The 20,275-nt window shown below is 48.9% G+C and overlaps 1 long non-coding RNA gene across 1 annotated transcript; it reads right to left on the bottom strand.

Annotated features, from left to right (window-relative positions):
• Nucleotides 1-12,587: 12,587 nt before the first annotated feature.
• Nucleotides 12,588-15,322, bottom strand: LOC148217853 (uncharacterized). Its single transcript, XR_015800693.1, has 2 exons — nt 15,153-15,322; nt 12,588-14,051 (listed from the first exon to the last, which is right to left on the bottom strand). It is a non-coding gene; the product is annotated as an uncharacterized LOC148217853 (long non-coding RNA).
• Between the last annotated feature and the right edge of the window lie 4,953 nt (nt 15,323-20,275).

The raw sequence follows: 20,275 nt of genomic DNA, 5'->3' as shown, positions 1-20,275 counted from the left end.
AAATCAGTGAGAAATGGGGGGGAAAAACCATGAAAAATGATGGAAAAATCAGAGAGAAATGGGGGAAAAATCGGTGAGGAATGGGGAAAAAGATCAACGAAAAATTGGGAAAAATCAGTCAGAAGTGGGGGATAAAAATCAGTGAGAAATGGGGGGAAAAGTCGGTGAGAAATGGGGAAAAAATCAGTGATTAATGGGCGGGAAAATGCATGAAAAATGGGGGGAATAATTCAGAGAGAAATGGGGGCAAATATCAGTGAGAAATGGGGGGGAAAATCAGGAAATATCCATGAAAATTGGGGGAAACATCCATGAAAAATGGCGGAAAAAATCAATGAAAAATGGCGGAAAAAATCAGTGAGAAATGGGGAAAAATGGGGAAAAAGGAGTGATAAATGGGGGAAAAAATCAGTGAGAAATGGGGAAAAATGGGGAAAAAATCCACGAAAAATGGGGGGAAAAATCCATGAAAAATCAACGGAAAAATCAGTGAGAAATGGGGAAAACATCATGGTGAAATGGGGCAAAAATCAGAGAGAAATGGGGAAAAATCATTGAAAAATGGGGGATAAAAATCAGTGAGAAATGGGGGGAAAATGGGGAAAAACATCAGTGAGAAATGGGGAAAAAAATCTTTGGTAAATTGGGGCAAAAATCATTGAGAAATGGGGAAAATAATCAGTGAGAAATGGGGAAAATTTGGGAAAAATCCAGGAAAATTGCGGGAAAAAATGCTTGAAAAATTGGGGAAAAAATCCGAGAGAAAATCCCCGGGAATCCCCGGGAAAAACCCCCCGGAATCCCCGAGAAAATCCCCCGGAATTCCCCGGGAAAATCCCCCCGGAATCCCCTGGAAAATCCCCCTGAATTCCCCGAGAAACTCATCCCGGAATCCCCGTGATAATCCGTCCGCTATCCCCGAGAAAATCCCCCAGGAATCCCCCAGAAAATCTCCCCGAAATCCCCGGGATAATCTCCCCGGAATCCCCGAGAAAATCCCTCGGAATTCCCCGGGAAAATCCTCCCGGAATCCAAGAGAAAATCCTCCCGGAATCCACGAGAAAATCCGCCCGGAATCCCGGGAAAATCCTCCAGAAATCCCCGAGAAAATCCCCCGGAGTCCCCGGGAAAATCAACCCGGAATCGCCGGGAAAATCCCCCAGAATCCCGAGAAAATCCCCCGGAATTCCCCTAGAAAATCCCCCCGGACTCCCCGAGAAATTTCCCCGGAATCCCCAGGAAAATAGCCCCCGGAATCCGCGAGAAAATCCCCCCGGAATCCACGCGAAAATCCCCCAGAAATCCCTGTGAAAGCCCCCCCGGAATCCCCAAGAAAATCTCCCCGGAATCCCCGAGAAAATTCGCCCGTAATACTCGGGAAAATATGCCCGGAATCCCCTGGAAAAACCCCCCGGAATCCCCTGGATAATCCCCCCGGAATCCCCGATAAAATCCCCCTGGAATCTCCAGGAAAATGCCCCGGGAATACGCGAGAAAATCCCCCGGAATCCCCTGGAAAATCCCCCCTGAATCCCGAGAAAAACCCCCCTGAATCCCCGAGAAAATCCCCCCGGATTCCCCTGAAAATCCCTCGGAATCCCCGGGCAAATCTCCCCGGACTCCCCGAGAAAATCCCCCCGGAATTCCCCGGGAAAATCCCCCCGGAATCCCCGAGAAAATCCCCTAGAATTCCCCGGGATAATCCCCCCGGAATCCCCGAGAAAATCCCCCCGCAATCGCCGAGAAAATCCCCCCGGAATCATCCCCTGGAATTCCCCGGGAAAATCATCCCGGAATCCCCGAGAATATCCCCCCGGTATCGCCGAGAAAACCCCCCCGGAATCCCCGGGAAAATCCCTCGGACTCCCCGAAAAAATCCCCGGAATCCCCGAGAAAATCCCCCGGAATTTCCCGGGAAAATCACCCCGGAATCCCCGAGAAAAATTCTCCCGAAATACTCGGCAAAATCCCCCAGGAATCCACGGAAAATTCCCCGGAATCCAGGAGAAAATACCCCGGAATCCCCATGAAAATCCCCCCGGAATCTCCGAGAAAATCCCCCGGAATCCCCGCGAATATCCCCCGGAATTCCCGGGAAAATCCCCATGAATTCCCCGGGAAAATAATCTCGGAATCCCCGAGAAAATCTCCCCGGAATCACCGAGATAATGGCCCCGGAATACCGAGAACATCCCCCGGAATTGCCCGAGAAAATCATCCCGTAATCCCCGAGGAAATCCCCCCGGAACACTCGGGAAAATCCCCCCGGAATTCCTCGTAAAATCACCCGGATACCCCGGAAAATCCCTCCGGACTCCCCGAAAAATTCCCCCCGGAATACTCGGGAAAATCCCCCCGGAATCCCCGAGAAAATCCACCCGGAATCCCCTGGAAAATCCACCGGGAATTCCCCGGGAAATTCCTCGCTGAAACCCCTGGAAAATCCCCCCGGAATCCCGGAGAAAATCCCCCCGGAATTCCCCGGGAATATCCCCTCGGAATCCCCGGGAAAATCCCCCCGGACTCCCCGAAAAAATCCCCCCGGAATACTCGGGAAAATCCCCCCGGAATACTCGGGAAAATCCTCCCGGAATTCCCGAGAAAATCCCCCGGAATTCCCTGAGAAAATCGCCCCGGAATCCCAGTGAAAATCCCCCCGGAATCCCCGGGAAAATCCCCCAGGAATCCCCTGGAAAATCCCCCAGGTATCCCCGATAAAATCCCCCTGGAATCCCCTGGAAAATCCCCCTGGAATCGCGGGAAAAAGCCCCCCCGCATTTCCCGGGAAAAATCCCCCCGGAATCCCCGATAAAATCTCCCCGGAATCCCTGAGAAAATCCCCCCGGAATCCGCGAGAAAATATGCCCAGAATCCCCGATAAAATCCCCCCGGAATCCCCGGGAATATCCCCCAGGAATCCCCGATAAAATCCCCCCGGAATCCCCCAGAAATTCCCCCCGGAATCCCCGACAAAATCCCCCCGGAATTCCCGACAAAATCCTCCCGGAATCCCCGGAAAATCCCCCCGGAATCCCCGGAAAATCCCCGCGGAATTCGGTCCATTTCTGTAGGAGAATAGTTTGTAAGGATAGTGCAGAAGGCACTAGTTGCCAACGAGTTACAGCTGTAGTGATTAGCAAGGAGTGGAAACAGCCTTGCCTGCCCAGTGAGGCTGGTTGTTATAAAAGCGTGGGTCAGCTGGCTGCCAGTTTCACTAAGCACAGCTCCAGCTGGAGGTGCAGAGCCTGCTGCAGTGTGGGCTGGAGCCTGCTGGCTGTGCTGCGAGGAGGAAGGGACACGTGGCCGTGCAAGGGATGGACAAGGTGAGAGGATGCTGTGTGTGGGACAGACAGGCTCAGGTGGCTGGGGAAGGGACAGGCTGGGGTTTAGCCAGTCGTACAGAGGAGAGGAGGAGTCGGTGCTGTGTGGAGCTGCCTGTGAGAAAAGGAGTCAGAGTTGCCTCAAAGAAATCTGTGGAGAGAAGGCATGAAAAGTGTGTAATGAAAGACTAATGTTGGTGCCTGTCATGTCTGTCTTGATATAATTGCTACACGTTTTCTCGGAATGCTTGAATTTAGACATAAAATGAAAACTTTATTGTAAGAAAGGAATGCATTTCTCACCAAAGTGGTGTAGGGTGGGGGATCACAACTCACAGATGGCCTGGAAGCGGAACGGCCACAGGGGTTACTGTAACTGGGCCTCCAGTACCAAAGCCCCAGTGGGTTTAAAGGCTAGAGCTGGGCTGGGATTAGCACGGCTCTGCAGCTGGGCTCATGCACAGGTCTGTCAGCACTCCTACCCGAGGACAGTCCCTCACCTAGGGAGAGGTTCTAGGCCTGGAGATGAGGCTGAGTTTGGGAAGGGTGCTGAGGACATGGTTAGGGAGGGATGTAAATGCATATCAAAAGACTTAATTTTGAGGGGTGGCAAGCATTAGCTATAAAACAGTAAGTATTTACAGCTAAAGGCTGGAGGTGGGGGCTGTCTGAGGAGGACAGGACTGTTTAAGGCTGAAGTTGGAAGAGAAACCTTGGTGAAGCTTTTGCGTTAGAAACGGCCTCACCTGCCAAATCAGATTTTTGTCTTCAGGATTGCATGAGTGAGGATGCCACAGCCAAGGAAAAGGTTCAGGTTTGGGAGGCAAAGGCGAGTTAGGCAGGGCTGCAGGGCTGGGGCTTGGCTGTTTCCATACTGCTCAGGGCAGCAAAGGGTAGCTGGCTCACTGGGCCTTGGATCTAGAACTCTTTCTGGAACAAGGTGGAGAGCTGAGGTTCATGCAAGGAAGGGGCCAGGAATTCTTTGTCTGACTGGAAAATGCCAGAGGGGCAGTGTGTGACTCGGATAGGATGATATGTTCGTCTGGCGAGAGTCACAAAAGAATATTTTGGTTTACTGATAACTGGGCAGCTCAGAAGTTACTACTTGACTTAGTTGCTGCTCCCATCTGTTGCACACATAAACAGAGCAAAGCAGACGAATTCTCTCGGAGCCTGAGGTCTTTGACTGGCCCTCCAAAAATGCTGCCCGCTAAAAAACAGACGTGGGGGAGGAAAGTTGTCAGATACAATAGAGCAAGAAAAGGCCACGGGCTTCAAAGTGCCCTCCAGCAGACCATGGAAGTGACCTGTCTGGAAGTGAAACCAGCAGTCTGCTTCCCCAGCCTCCTGGAAGCCTCTAACAGCTACACAGGCAGTGAGGGGAGAGAACAATTCAACCTAAAAATAATTTTCAGTAGCGTTCTGCACTGCTGTTAAAAATACTGCAACCAGGGAATGTGGTGTGGTGATAACTATTAGGCCTGTAAGTCTGGTAACTGGGCTTTTAGCTCAAACATCTCGGTATGGCTACTTTGAGCCTTGTAAAAGCTGCGTTAAGTCCAATTTCTTGGGTAGTTCTACTAGCTCTAGCCTTGCTTTTCATCCCCTCAGTAACAAAGCAACTCCCTCTCGAGAATGTTATTTACTTTCCATATGATGTGCCTACCAATTTCTGGAATTGCAAATGTCTTTGGATACATGCGTAAATTTAAGTTTCAAGAAAGCTGTCAAGCTAAAACAAAGGCTTGCCATAATGCAGAAGAAAATGTTTTATGGAAGAACTGAGAGGTCCCTACCTGGGCATAGAATTTGCTATACGAAGGTGTGTTCCAAACGGATCTGCCATCTAAACAAGCAGAAAAATAGTTGGAATGTAGTGAGTTCATTGAACTATTGCTAGAAATAGGAATTATTAGCAGAGCTTGGAGCATGATATCACTAGCAGCAGTAAGACGCTTTTAGCTTGCTTCTCATCAATTACTTGTAAAAAGCATTTGTACCTAGTGTGTAGCAATTAATATTTCCCCATTTTCTTCCCCCCCGCCCCCCAGTCTCAGGTACTCCTTTTATTTTACCCTTTTCTGTCTTGTAACATCACCTTCCTTTATTTTATTCTATCTTCTGTTCTCAGAACATCGCAGCATCCTCTGTCAATGTGAAAGCATTTGTTCATCCTGTCTTGAGGAATGGCTGTCAATGTTGCCCTCTTCTGGATCACTTTTTTTTTTTTTTTTTTTTTTAACAATATGTTGCTAAATGTCAGGAAAATTAATCCACAAACACCAGCGGTTTATGTCCAAAAAGGAAACAGAGGAGTCCTTTTTGCTTTATTCGAATAAAGGGAGAGGCCATGGGACATTCCCCTGGGATCTCTCAAATTTTTGGAGGACGCAGCCTCCTTTTTATCCTATTTTCCCGGCCGCATTTCCCTCTCTCTTTTCCCATTGGCTGAGGTACTTGAGAGGCACAGACTTCCCGGAACGCCTGATACCTGAAATTCCCCTCTAATGTATAACCCTCCCTTTTAATTTTTAATTCTTATAGAATTCATAGCTTCCCCCCGTTGCTTCTTTCATCTTTCGATATCCAATTTCATTTATCAGCAGCCCTGCAGTTTGTTTGTAAAGGCAACTATCTCTTTCCATTCATCAATCAGTGGAATCCATCCCATTGTTTCTTTTATCTCTCAGTGCTAGCCTTATCTACAGGCTGATCCACAGCTCATTTGTAAAGACAAATTCAACATTCCTCTCAGCTAATAAATGAGAAGTTAGCTGAAAAAAGTAAAAACTGGATTTTTTTTCCGGTGTGTGTCGGACAATACAGTGGAGAGAATTTGCGGGAGGATGATCGAGGATATCCTATTATAATATCGTTCTCGGACATTTTACTATTTTAGATCATCAGTTGTATTCTGAAAGAAATCTATTTTAATGATATGTGTACGTTTGCACGAAGTTATAGTTAAATATAGCTTGCGGCTGGGCTCTTTAATGAATAGGGGTATTTTTGGTTTTAATTCAATATTTTATGCTTGTGGTGTGTAGTGTGCTGATTTATTTTTTAATGTTATTTACTACGTGCGCTTTTGTTTTTGAGTGAAGGTAACTTTCTGGATGGCTTTGTATTTGAGGCAGAATGAATTGAAGTAGGTTTTTAAAACTGATTTTTCATATGTACGATGGGGAGTTTAGTAGGGGCAGCTCTGATGGTGGGGGCTTGGTTGTTAATTTTATCAGACGGCTTTTGTTAGATACAGCTTTTAATTCTGGAAAGTTTTTTTTTCTAATGTCGTGCTTTGAAGGTGGTTTTCGAGGATGTATGGTATAGCTTTATTTTGTTTGTAGATGGTGTATGATAAGGGCTATGGTCTATTTATCTAATGCCATGTTTTTTCATTCAGGTGTTGATAAGGGAGTTCTTGAATGGCGTTTTGTGTTGTTTTTGTTTTTGGTGGGGCGTTGTTTTTAAAGGATACCTTGATAAGGTTTGCCGATGGCGTTCTAGCCTGTAGCATAAGGCATAGGGTAGTTTTTGAATTATTTTGTGGTGGCTTTGATTCTTGCCAGTATGTAGTGTTTGTTTGAGGTAATGCTGTGTAGCTAATTTCTGTTTTCTTATTAATATTAGAATTGGAGTGTTGTAGTATATGGGCTGTTATTATATCCTAGGGGTTCTATTTATTTGGTTGGATTGTTTTCTAGTTATGGATAATTTTTCTCAAAAAACCATTTTCAGGATTTCAGGCGTGACACAAAAGAACGCTCAGATTGCTGGAAGGGAAACGTGTGCCCAGATTGTCTCGAAGCAGTGCTGCTGTCGGTTCTCGTTCAGTTGTGTCTTCTGAAAATGAGACTGTTGTATTCATTGCGCTGTGCTAAACACTTGTCATTCTCCCAATGCCAGGAAACAGATGAAGCTTGAAGAAAGAGGAAGGAATTTGGAAGCGTACAAACAAGCTGAGAAGAGGTTCAGAGATCAGGGTGCTCACTGGCAGCAGGGGCTGGGGTTAGGGCTGAGCAGGAGCAAAGCCGGAGCACATCAACCTCACCTCGTGTTTTCTCGGGGGCTTTATGGCCCTGGCAAGAGAGAGATGTTCACTGATGAGTCCCAGGCCGAGCCGTGAGCACAGCATGTTGTGTTGGAGCTGGGGGTTTTTTTTGAGACGTTCAGCAGCCACACTCTCTAGTCAAGAGTCCTGAGGTTTGTTGCTGCTCCACTTTCATCCTCATATCCAGCTTCCAGCCCTTTTCTTCTCTCTGTCCAGTGTGTCTTTTGTGTTCCTTTCTTGTCCTGTGTGCTCCCCATCCCATTCCCGTTCCCTACGGAGGGGGAGGGTGTGGAGACTGGGGGCTCCGACGTGGTTTGGGGCACCCCAAGGTCCCTGGGAAAGGGAGCCGGGCTGCGCTGGAGGAGCAGGTGAGTCGGGCATGGGGGGGGGGGGGGGGGGGGGTCATGGTGGGTGCCAGAACATTGAGAGGGAGGGGTGGGTGTAGAATGCATGAAAAACAGAACCATAAAAAATACCTAAATATAGTCTAAAAGGAATGTTTAAATGCTTTTTATTTGGGTAGAGGCACGGTTTTTATAGCTAATATAAAAATAAAATATAAAGAATAGAAATAGATTGGTATACATGTAAAATATAATGAAATATAAGTAGCAAATATCTATGAAAAATCTAGTGTATAACAGAAATAATGCAAATATAAGAATATGTATAAATATAAAATAGAGCTATGAGAATGGTAATAAGAATGGGGTAAAACATCAGTGAGAAATGGAAAAAAACCACATGAAAAATGGTGGGAAAATCAGTGAGAAATGGAGAAAAATCAGTGAAAAACGGGGGGGGGAATCTTTGAAAAATGGGGAAAAAAATCCGTGAGAAATGGGGGAAAAAAAATCCATGAAAAATGGGGGAATAAATCAGTGAGAAACGGGGAAAAGTGGGGGAAAAAATAATTGAGAAATGGGGAAAAAATCAGTGAGAAATGGGGGAAAAAATCCGTGACGAATGGCGGGAAAAGTCATTAAGAAATGGGGGAAAAATCAGTGAGAAACAGGGAAAAAATCAATGAGAAATGGGGGAAAATTTGGGACAAAATCAGCGAGAAATGGGGGAAAAAGCAGTGGTAAATGGGGGAAAAGTCGATGAAAAATGGGGGAATATTCAGTGAGAAATGGGGGGGCGGGGGGGGGAAATCAGTGAGAAATGGGGAAAAAATCCATGGAAAACAGGCAAACAATCCATGGGCAATGGCGGGAACAGAGCGAGCTGTTGTCGCTCGTGCTGTGGTGGCCGATGCTGTGGGGAAAAAATAAGTGAAAAATGGGGGCAATAATCAGTGATAAATGGGGAGAAAATCAGTGATTAATGGGCGGAAAAATGCATGAAAAATGGAAGGAAAAATTCAGAGAGAAATGGGGGCAAATATCAGTGATAAATGGGGAAAAAAATCAGTGATTAATGGGGGGAAAAATGCATGGAAAATGGGGGGAAAATTCAGAGAGAAATGGGGGCAAAAATCAGTGAGCAATGGGGGGGAAAATCGGGAAATATCCATGGAAAAATGGGGGGAAAAAATCAGTAAGAAATGGGGGAAAAAATCAGTGAGAAATGGGGGAAACATCATGGTGAAATGGGGAAAAAAAATCTTTGATAATATGGGAAACAAATCATTGAGAAATGGGGGAAAAAAATCAGTGAGAAATGGGGAAAATATGGGAAAAAATCCACGAAAATTGCGGGAAAAAAATGCATGAAAAATTGGGGAAAAATCAGTAAGAAATGGGGGAAAAAATCCATGAAAAATGGCGGGAAAAATCAGATCGGCGATCGATAGCTAATGCGTGCCTATGGATTAGATCGGCGATCGATTGATCACGACTACCGATCGATTATATCGGCGATCGATTGCTAATGCCTGCCGATCGATTAGATCGGCGATCGATTGATCGCGCCTGCCGATCGATTATATCGGCGATCGATTGATCGCGCCTGCCGATCGATTAGATCGGCGATCGATTGCTAATGCCTGCCGATCGATTAGATCGGCGATCGATTGATCGCGCCTGCCGATCGATTAGATCGGCGATCGATTGGTAATGCCTGCCGATCGATTAGATCGGCGCTCGATTGCTAATGCCTGCCGATCGATTAGATCGGCGATCGATTGATCGCGCCTGCCGATCGATTAGATCGGCGATCGATTGATCGCGCCTGCCGATCGATTAGATCGGCGATCGATTGGTAATGCCTGCCGATCGATTAGATCGGCGCTCGATTGCTAATGCCTGCCGATCGATTAGATCGGCGATCGATTGATCGCGCCTGCCGATCGATTAGATCGGCGATCGATTGATCGCGCCCGCCGATCGATTAGATCGGCGATCGATTGCTAATGCCTGCCGATCGATTAGATCGGCGATCGATTGATCGCGCCTGCCGATCGATTAGATCGGCGATCGATTGCTAATGCCTGCCGATCGATTAGATCGGCGATCGATTGATCGAGCCTGCCGATCGATTAGATCGGCGCTCGATTGATGGCGCCTGCCGATCGATTAGATCGGCGATCGATTGCTAATGCCTGCCGATCGATTAGATCGGCGATCGATTGCTAATGCCTGCCGATCGATTAGATCGGCGATCGATTGATCGCGCCTGCCGATCGATTAGATCGGCGTTCGATTGCTAATGCCTGCCGATCGATTAGATCGGCGATCGATTGATCGCGCCTGCCGATCGATTAGATCGGCGCTCGATTGCTAATGCCTGCCGATCGATTAGATCGGCGATCGATTGATCGCGCCTGCCGATCGATTAGATCGGCGATCGATTGCTAATGCCTGCCGATCGATTAGATCGGCGATCGATTGCTAATGCCTGCCGATCGATTAGATCGGCGATCGATTGATCGCGCCTGCCGATCGATTAGATCGGCGATCGATTGATCGCGCCTGCCGATCGATTAGATCGGCGATCGATTGCTAATGCCTGCCGATCGATTAGATCGGCGATCGATTGATCGCGCCTGCCGATCGATTAGATCGGCGATCGATTGCTAATGCCTGCCGATCGATTAGATCGGCGCTCGATTGCTAATGCCTGCCGATCGATTAGATCGGCGATCGATTGATCGCGCCTGCCGATCGATTAGATCGGCGATCGCTTTCCAATGCCTGCCGATCGATTGCTAATGCACACTATTTGCACACTCCTTGCACACCCTTTGCACTCGTACAGAGGCAGGAGGTTTCTCAGTTCTGGTCGGGGTTTTTTGGGGCGTTCATTCCGGGGGATTTCCTCAAGGATTGGGACACTCCTTGATTCCATCCCTTGCCTGTCTCCCAAGCGCCACCCTGTGGGCAGAGCGCGGTACTGCGCGCCTGCCTCTCCCAAGATGGCGGCTCGGGTGTCGCTCCCCGACCTTCTAACTCTGGCTGCAAAAGGAGGGGGGCACAGCAAGGAGCCCGCTCGCTCTAGTGGGATGCCTGCGCACGACGCCGACACCGATCCCACGGGTGCGATTTTCGGCGGCGTTTCCAATCGTGCGGACATCTCCTTCAGCCCGCTTCGGCCCGGGGAAGAGGGGCGGGGCCGCCAGCGATGGTCCCGGCGCAGCCCGGGCAGGCTCGGGGCGGAGCCGGGGCTTGGCGAGGCGGGGCACGGAGGTCCCGGGGACGGGACCGGGCGGGGCCGGGGCGGTGCTTTAGGGGCGGTCCCCAGTGGTCCCGGGCGGCACCGGGGGCGGGGCCGGGTGATCCCGGAGGGGTACCGAGCTGTGCTGGGGACGGTGCTGCAGGGGCGGTGCCGGGCCCGCCTCAGGGTGATTGAATGCCCAGAAATCGCCTCCTCTGCCCCGTGCTCACAGTGAGCTGCGGGCTGCAGCGTGCTGTCGGAGCTCCGCACACAGCACGGATTTGGGCTTCCCCTCCTCTCAAACCCTCTCCCCCTTCTTCCTCCTCCTCCTCTTCCTCTTTGTCCTCTGTCACTGCTGAGGCTCTGGAAAGAACTGAAATTCTGCAGGGAGAGATGTCCTCTCGTGGCCCCAGGGACTGCCTCGGCACGGGCCACGAGCGCCTCCGGCCCCTGCCTTCTCCTGCTTGAAAAGATCACCTGGAGCCCGAGCTCGGGGGGGTGAAATCAGCTGAAATCCAGGTAACTCTGTCAAGTGCCCCCCAGGGACATCGGCGGGGCTGGGGGATGAGGGTTTGAAACAGCAAATTCTTTGGAATATACACCTGTCCCTGTGCCGATGCTGCTGAGCTTCCTGCCACAGTATATCCCCACTCCATGAGGCGCTGTGAGGTTATGGCAGTGGGAATTGAGCAGGGAATTCGGGGCTATGGGCATAATTCACGGGAGCTAGCAAAGCTGACAGCGAACCCCAAATCGGGGCACAGCACAGAGAACAATCTGTGTGCTGCCCTGTCAGCTCAAGCTCCTGGGCTGGGAAGTATTGGGAGTTAAATGTATGGAATTACACAAATCACAGCAACTGGCATCACCCAGAGGGACAATCCAAGGCCCAAACAATTCCTCCACAGTCCACTCTGGGAAAAACACCCTGTGCCTGCCAGGAGCTCTGACCCTGCTTTTCCTACCAGCTCCTGAGCAGTGTCAGGGCCACCACGACGCCTTTAAAATCCAGATAAACCCCAAATCCTACACAGTGAATAATCCAAAGAAAGTACTGAATTGTTGTCATTAAAAGCTCAAAACTCATTAAGAATTCTATGACAACAGTGTAATGGACTCCCAGGAACCTCATGAATGCTCTCGGTTTCATTTTTGTGTATTTTTACTCCCTCATTTGGCAGCTTGTAAAACTTATCCTGGAATTCAGAGGTCAAGCAGGATCGACTTTGGATTGACCTTCACCTCTGGTCCCACTTTGTGCAAACACAACTCGTGCCCAGGTGGGTGAACTCATCACCTCAGCTTTTCACTCCAGAGTATCCCCTCCTTATTTCCCTGTAGATGAACTCAGATCCACTCCTCACCTCCACTGGTCATCCAAGCGTCCATTCTGTTCCCCACAGGCCCTGGTGGCCCCAGGGAGCTCCCTTGGCCTTTCTCCTGCCCCTCTGCAGCCCGAGGTCGCTACACAAACAGTTCTTGTGTCCCCTCTAAATGACCCCGGGTTTTCTGCTCAATGAATGGCATGACCCGTGCCCACTGCTCATGATTCACCCAACCAAAATCAAGAGCAAATGTTGCTTGGGCTTTAAGAACTTGAAATAACTCTGAAGCAAAAGAAATCACCTTTTTCTCCTGGTTTTTATTTTTATTTTTTCATTTAAGATGCTGGACTTGCCTCTGTGGATGTGTGCTGAGCTCTCACTGCAGGGGACTGTCAGGCCTGAATGGCTGTGAGTTCGTGTTCTTCTCAGTAGGGAATCAGAAATTATTCTTAGACCATAGAATTGTTTTCTGAAACCTTTCCCCTTTCCTCTTTGTGCCTTTGAATTTTTCAGCTGTTCCCTGTTGTCACTTCCCCTGCCTGACTTCTGTGCAGCTCCTAGCTGGGAAAAACTGGGAAAACTTAGGGGGTACAGAGGTGGAATTTTTGGCTGGATTTTTCTAACATTTCTAATTTTGCTGAACTTATTTCCCCAGTGAGAAGAGCACGAACTCACAGCCATGCAGGCCTGACAGTCACTGCGGGAAATCTGACACAGTATTAATAAGTAACCTTTCCTGAGAGCAGTCACCACCCCAGTCCTCCAGCCTTGTCAAATGTTTGCAATGAATGGACCCAAGTTCTAATCCTTAATCTAAATTTATGTCAGCTTTTGTTAGAAAGATACCGGACAGTAAATCATACAAGAGAATTTAAAAATTGCACAAAGAATAACAGGCCCAGACCAAACCCAACCGCCCCCATCAGTGCTCCACCCCAATTTTGGGAGAAACAGTGATACAGTTTATAAATACTCTCCTTCCACACTATTCAGTCCTTCACCGCACATCCCCAGAGAGGAGTCCCTCAGACCTTGCTCCCCTGAACACCAGGAGAGCTGGAGTTTCACCCAGATCCCACATTCCCATGGCAGTTAATCCCAGCAGGGAGGCAAAGAGGAACCCTGCATCCTCTGACATAGCCCACAGCACGGGCAGCACCAGGAGCCCTCCAGGCTCAGACCTCTGGTGCTGAAGCCTCTGGGCTTTGGCTGATCAAACACCACAGCTCTTGGCAAAGATGCCAGGAGAGTCGTGATTCTTCCTGTCCTGAAAGAGAGGAGGAAAAGAAAATTAAGTCGACTGCAGAAGGATTCCAGCTCTCAACTTCTGCTCTGATTCCTCACTCTGGGGTTTTATCCATGACAAGTGACACCAATTCAGAGTGCCCTTTTCCAGCATTTTTATTCCTAACTATTTCAGACATTAAAAGGATGCTCATTTCTCTTATTGTATTCTTTGCTTAATTTTATTAGAGGCATTTTCATCCCAGACCCCACTTGTCAGTTCTTCAATCCTTTAGCACTGGACTTGGCACAAAGGGATACCCGTGGTGCTGCATCACAAGAAATCCCAAAGAGAAACCCCTTCCAAACCTGACGGAGAAAGCTTTCAAGGCACTCCAGAACACAGACAGCTTTTCCTGCCTTGTCAGGCCACACCAATTCTGTCCCATCCACCTGAACTGTGCAGGTGAGGAAAAGGCTTTCCTTGCTCCTCGGGAATCACTGTCTGAGACCACAGATGTCCATCCTGGGCAGCACCTGGAAACAACGTGGGAAAGGCAAAATGAGAGTGTTTTCTATCAGAAAATTACTACTACTAATAAAAATAACAATCAGAACTTCTGGACAAATTTAGTAACATCACTTTGATATGAGAAATACAGGCCATGCCCATCCTTGTAGCCCAGGTGAAAACAGGAAGGAGAACTAGAGGAAAAGCAGAGTCCCTTATTTGATCTCTGGACACAAACTGAGGCCTTTTCCCTGTGAAACCAAACTCACCCTTCCAGGGTTCCTGAGATCAGCTACGAGGAGGCTTTTGGCACTCCAAGAGCAGCTGGGTCACAGCTGGATGCGGCTTGGGTCTGGGAGACACCGTGCTCCTTCTGGAATTATAGCACGCAAATGCCTGCTCCTGGCCCCAGGCCCGGAGATAAAATCTGTGGGGTTTTTCCCTGTGCAACATTGTTCACCCCTCCCAGGTTCCTGAGATCTGCACAGAGGAGGCTTTGGGCACCCCAAAGGCAGCCAGGGTTACAGGTGGGGGCAGCTTGGGGCTGGGAGAAATCCTCATCCATTTGGAATTTTATCAGGCAGAAACCTGGCTGGGTGCACAGGTCTCTGGACACGACCAGTGGCCCTTTCCCCTGTGAAACAAAACTCACCCTGCCAGGCTCCTGAGACCACTTAGGAGGAGGGGTTTGACTCTCCAAGAGCAGTCGCAACGAGAGATGCTCACACAGAAGGCCATGCAGAAGAGGAAACGAGCGCACCCGCAGCCCCCCAAGGCGCGCCCCAACGCCCCAGACCCGGCACCGCCAGCTCGGGCAGTCCCATAAAGCATCCCCCGCCTCCGCAGCGGCGGGACAGGCGGGGCCCGGGGTCCCGAGGAAACCGAGCGTGCCCGGAGGCGCGGCAGGACGGCAGCGCAGCGCCGCCTGGCGGCGGAGCAGGAGAGCAGCGCCGGGCCCCATGGCAGTATCGGTACCCGTGCGCCCCCTGCTGTCCGCGGCGATGCAGCGCCCGATGCCGAGTTCCACGCCCGTGCCGCCGAGGGAGAGGGGCACCGCTGGCTGGGGCCTCCCCGCCGACACGGACAGAAGCCGAAGCAGAAGCCCCGGTGCCATTGGCGGCCCCTACCCAGCGGGCCGGGCTCCGCACGGGCCCGCGGCCCCGCGCGGTATCGGGTCGTCCCGCTCCCGTCTTCGTCGCACCCGGCCCTGCTCCTGGCATGAAGCGCGTCACCGCCCCGCGCCGTCCCGCCCCCCGCGCGTCATCGCGTGCGTTCGGCGGCCCGCCCCGGGGGCGGTGCCGGGGGCGCTACCCGGGGCGGTGCCGGGGCAGTGCCGGGGGCGGCACCGGGGGCGGTGCCGGGGGCGTTCCCGGTCGCCGTGCCGGGGTAGCCCGGGGAGCGGTTCCGGGAGCGGTTCGGGGGGCGGTGCCGATTGCAGTCCCGGTCACTGTCCCCAGTCCCCGTCCCCAGTCCTGGTCCCGGTCCCAGTCCCCGGTTCCGGTCCCCGATCCTGGTCCCAGTCCCAGTTCCCCGTCCCGGAACCCGATCACGGTCCTGGTCCCAGTCCCCAATCCCGGTCCCGGTCCCTGTCTCCAGTCCCCGTCCCCGATCCCGGTTCCGGTCCCTGTCCCAGGTCCCCGTCCGCGATCCCGGTCCCTGTCCCATTTCCCCGTCCCGGTCCCCGATCCCAGTCCCGGTCCACGTCCCCGATCCCGATTTTTTCCCCCCTTTCACACTGATTTTTCCCCCGATTTATCAATGATTTTTTTCCCCATTTTTTTCCCATTTCTCACTGATATTTCCCCCCATTTTTCAGGGATTTTTTTCCCCCATTTCTCACTGATTTTTTTTTCCCATTCTTCATGGAGTTTTCCCCCCGTTTTTCACTGATTTTTCCCCATTTCTCACTGACTTTTCCCCCATTTTTCATGGATTTTTTCCAGATTTATCCCCATTTCCCACTGATTTTTCCCCATTTTTCATGGATTTTTCCCCCCCCCGTTTCTTACTTATGTTTTTCCCCGATTTCTCATTGATTCCCCCCCCCCCCCCCCCCCATTTCGCACTGATTTTTTACCCATTTTTCCCCATTTCTCACTGATTTCTTTCGCCATTTTTCATGGAATTTCCCCACCCATTTCTCACTGATTTTTCCCCCATTTCTCACGGATTTTTTCCCCACTTTCCCCCATTTCTCACTGATTTTTTCCCCCATTCTTCAGGGATTTTTTTCCCCATTTCTCACTGATTTTTTCCCCATTTCTCAATTAACTTTTCCCCACTTTTCCCCGTTGCTCACTGATTTGTTCTCCCATTTTTCATGGATTTTTTTCCCCATTTCTCACTGATTTTTCCCCCCCATTCTTCATGATTTACAGGATACTCTATCGTGAATGGAAAGCAATTAAAGGAAGGGGGGAGGTTACCAGCCACCTGGTCAGCTCAGACAGCAGAGCTGCACACGCTTGTGAGAGCCTGTGAATTATAGCAGGACAAGACATTAAATATATTTACTGATTCTAAATATGCATATGCGGTAATACATGCATTTGGAAAACTATGGGGAAAAAAAGAGGTTTATTAAGCTGCAGAAGAAAGAAGAAAATAATTGGTTTACAAGGGATGGCAAGCAGTGGATACCAAAAGCTCTAGCCTTACAATTGTTAAAACAACTTCATTAAAGGAGTCGTTCTGTGCCTTCTTTGGGGTGAGGAAAAAAGGCTGAGGGGGGCTCCGACGTGGTTTGGGGCACCCCAAGGTCCCTGGGAGAGGGAGCCGGGCTGCGCTGGAGGAGCAGGTGAGTCGGGCATGGCGGGGGGTCATGGTGGGTGCCAGAACATTGAGAGGGAGGGGTGGGTGTAGAATGCATGAAAAACAGAACCTTAAAAAATAGCTAAATATAGTCTAAAAGGAATGTTTTATTGGCTTGTGTTTGGATAGAGGTAGGGTTTTTTTATAGATACTGTAAATAGAAAAGATAAAGAATAAAAATATAGAAGCAAATATAAGAAACCAATATATAAATATATTACATTACATTATATTATGTTATGAAAATAGAAATATATAAATATTCAGACTTTAAAAGGAATGTTTTATTGGTTTTTATTTGGTTAGAGGAGGGTTTTTTGAAAATAATATAGGCAAAAATATACAAATATGCAAAAATAGATACTGACATAAAATTATTATAACTATATATGCATATATATATGTAAGTATAAATATATAGAAAAAAATATAAATATAAAATACATGTATGTAGTATGTAATAGAAATAATTTATCGATTTTAATATGTTCTATTAAATAGTATGTTATAATAGAATGTAAATAGCATCTAGTATATTAATATACTAGTAAAAACTACATGAAATAGTATATAAATATAGAATACACAATATAGACATATAAATCTACAGATATAAATATGAAAACTAAATAGAAAAATATATTCAAATAGAATTTAAAATAATCGAGTTTTTTGTTTCTATTTGGTTAGAGGCAGAGCTTTTAAAGAAATAATATTAAAAACTATGAACCTCCAAATATAGATGGATATAGATAAAATAGAAATAACATTAGTAATATAAATCTATGTATATAATGAATAATAAAATAATATTGTATATATGATAAATAGAATAGCAATTAAATTGAATATATGAAATATGTCTAGATTATGACTAGAAATTAAATATTAAAAAATAGATGATTTATATATATAAAAGGTTTTTTTTTCATTTGGTCAGAGGCAGGGCATTTTTAGTTTGGGTCGGGGTTTTTTTGGGGCGTTCATTGAGAGGATTTTATGACGGGTGGGGACTCTGGTGCTTGGAACTCTCTCCCTTCTCTGTCTGTCCCTGACAGGGCGGCAGTGCCGGGCTGAGTTGGGCGGCAGTGCTGCCGCCGTGTGGACACAGGCGGGTACTGCACCGTGCCCCTCTCAGGATGGCGGAAGGGCCCGCGGGCCGGGACCCAGCCGTGCGGCAGCGCTCAAGATGGCGGCCTCTCTAGGACCCCGGCGGATAGGCGTTTACATAAAACGCCTGTCCGCGCTCGCCGGCGCCCTCACGCCCGCGGCACCGGGGACCGCGCGGCCGTTGTCGGCACGCTCTGACACGTCCGGGAAAATTGTCGGCGAGCGGATCGGCGTCGGCGATGTAATCAGGCATCTTATGCCTACACACCGGGGTCCTGATTTTTTCCCGCCCTTTCTGCCGCCATTTTTGGCAGGTCAGCCGGGGTGCCGCCCGAGGCGCCATTTTGAGAGTGCGGACACACTCAAGATGGCGGCCTCTCTAGGACCCCGGCGGATAGGCGTTTACATAAAACGCCTGCCCGCGCCCGCCGGCGCCCTCACGCCCGCGGCACCGCGGACCGCGCGGCCGTTGTCGGCACGCTCTGAAACATCCGGGAAAATTGTCGGCGAGCGGATCGGCGTCGGCGATGTAATCAGGCATCTTATGCCTACACACCGGGGTCCTGATTTTTTCCCGCCCTTTCTGCCGCCATTTTTGGCAGGTCAGGCGGGGTGCCGCCCGAGGCGCCATTTTGAGAGTGCGGACACACTCAAGATGGCGGCCTCTCTAGGACCCCGGCGGATAGGCGTTTACATAAAACGCCTGCCCGCGCCCGCCGGCGCCCTCACGCCCGCGGCACCGCGGACCGCGCGGCCGTTGTCGGCACGCTCTGAAACATCCGGGAAAATTGTCGGCGAGCGGATCGGCGTCGGCGATGTAATCAGGCATCTTATGCCTACACACCGGGGTCCTGATTTTTTCCCGCCCTTTCTGCCGCCATTTTTGGCAGGTCAGCCGGGGTGCCGCCCGAGGCGCCATTTTGAGAGTCCCGACACGCTCAAGATGGCGGCCTCTCTAGGACCCCGGCGGATAGGCGTTTACATAAAACGCCTGCCCGCGTTCGCCGGCATAAAAATAAATATGCATAAATATAAACATAGACATAAACATGCACAAACGTTAACCTGCATAGATATAAACATAAACATAAACATAAACATAAACATAAACATAAACATAAACATAAACATAAACATAAACATAAACATAAACATAAACATGCAAAACAATAATAATAAATATAAATAGAAATAGAAATAGAAATACAAACATTAATAAAATCAGTGAGAAAGGGGGTAAAATCAGTGAGAAATGGGGGGGAAAAACCATGAAAAATGATGGAAAAATCAGAGAGAAATGGGGGAAAAATCGGTGAGGAATGGGGAAAAAGATCAACGAAAAATTGGGAAAAATCAGTCAGAAGTGGGGGATAAAAATCAGTGAGAAATGGGGGAAAAGTCGGTGAGAAATGGGGAAAAAATCAGTGATTAATGGGCGGGAAAATGCATGAAAAATGGGGGAATAATTCAGAGAGAAATGGGGGCAAATATCAGTGAGAAATGGGGGGGAAAATCAGGAAATATCCATGAAAATTGGGGGAAACATCCATGAAAAATGGCGGAAAAAATCAATGAAAAATGGCGGAAAAAATCAGTGAGAAATGGGGAAAAATGGGGAAAAAGGAGTGATAAATGGGGGAAAAAAATCAGTGAGAAATGGGGAAAAATGGGGAAAAAATCCACGAAAAATGGGGGGAAAATCCATGAAAAATCAACGGAAAAATCAGTGAGAAATGGGGAAAACATCATGGTGAAATGGGGCAAAAATCAGAGAGAAATGGGGAAAAATCATTGAAAAATGGGGGATAAAAATCAGTGAGAAATGGGGGAAAATGGGAAAAACATCAGTGAGAAATGGGGAAAAAAATCTTTGGTAAATTGGGGCAAAAATCATTGAGAAATGGGGAAAATAATCAGTGAGAAATGGGGAAAATTTGGGAAAAATCCAGGAAAATTGCGGGAAAAATGCTTGAAAAATTGGGGAAAAAATCCGAGAGAAAATCCCCGGGAATCCCCGGGAAAAACCCCCGGAATCCCGAGAAAATCCCCCGGAATTCCCGGGAAATCCCCCCGGAATCCCCTGGAAAATCCCCCTGAATTCCCCGAGAAACTCATCCCGGAATCCCCGTGATAATCCGTCCGCTATCCCCGAGAAAATCCCCCAGGAATCCCCAGAAAATCTCCCCGAAATCCCGGGATAATCTCCCCGGAATCCCCGAGAAAATCCCTCGGAATTTTTCCCCTCCCGGGAAAATCCTCCCGGAATCCAAGAGAAAATCCTCCCGGAATCCACGAGAAAATCCGCCCGGAATCCCCGGGAAAATCCTCC

The sequence above is a fragment of the Sturnus vulgaris genome, unplaced genomic scaffold, assembly GCF_052056855.1.
Source record: "Sturnus vulgaris isolate bStuVul1 unplaced genomic scaffold, bStuVul1.hap1 Scaffold_2007, whole genome shotgun sequence".
Classification (NCBI taxonomy): domain Eukaryota; kingdom Metazoa; phylum Chordata; class Aves; order Passeriformes; family Sturnidae; genus Sturnus; species Sturnus vulgaris.
Note: the sequence above shows the minus strand (reverse complement) of the source record. Positions and strands in the feature narration are given on the sequence as shown.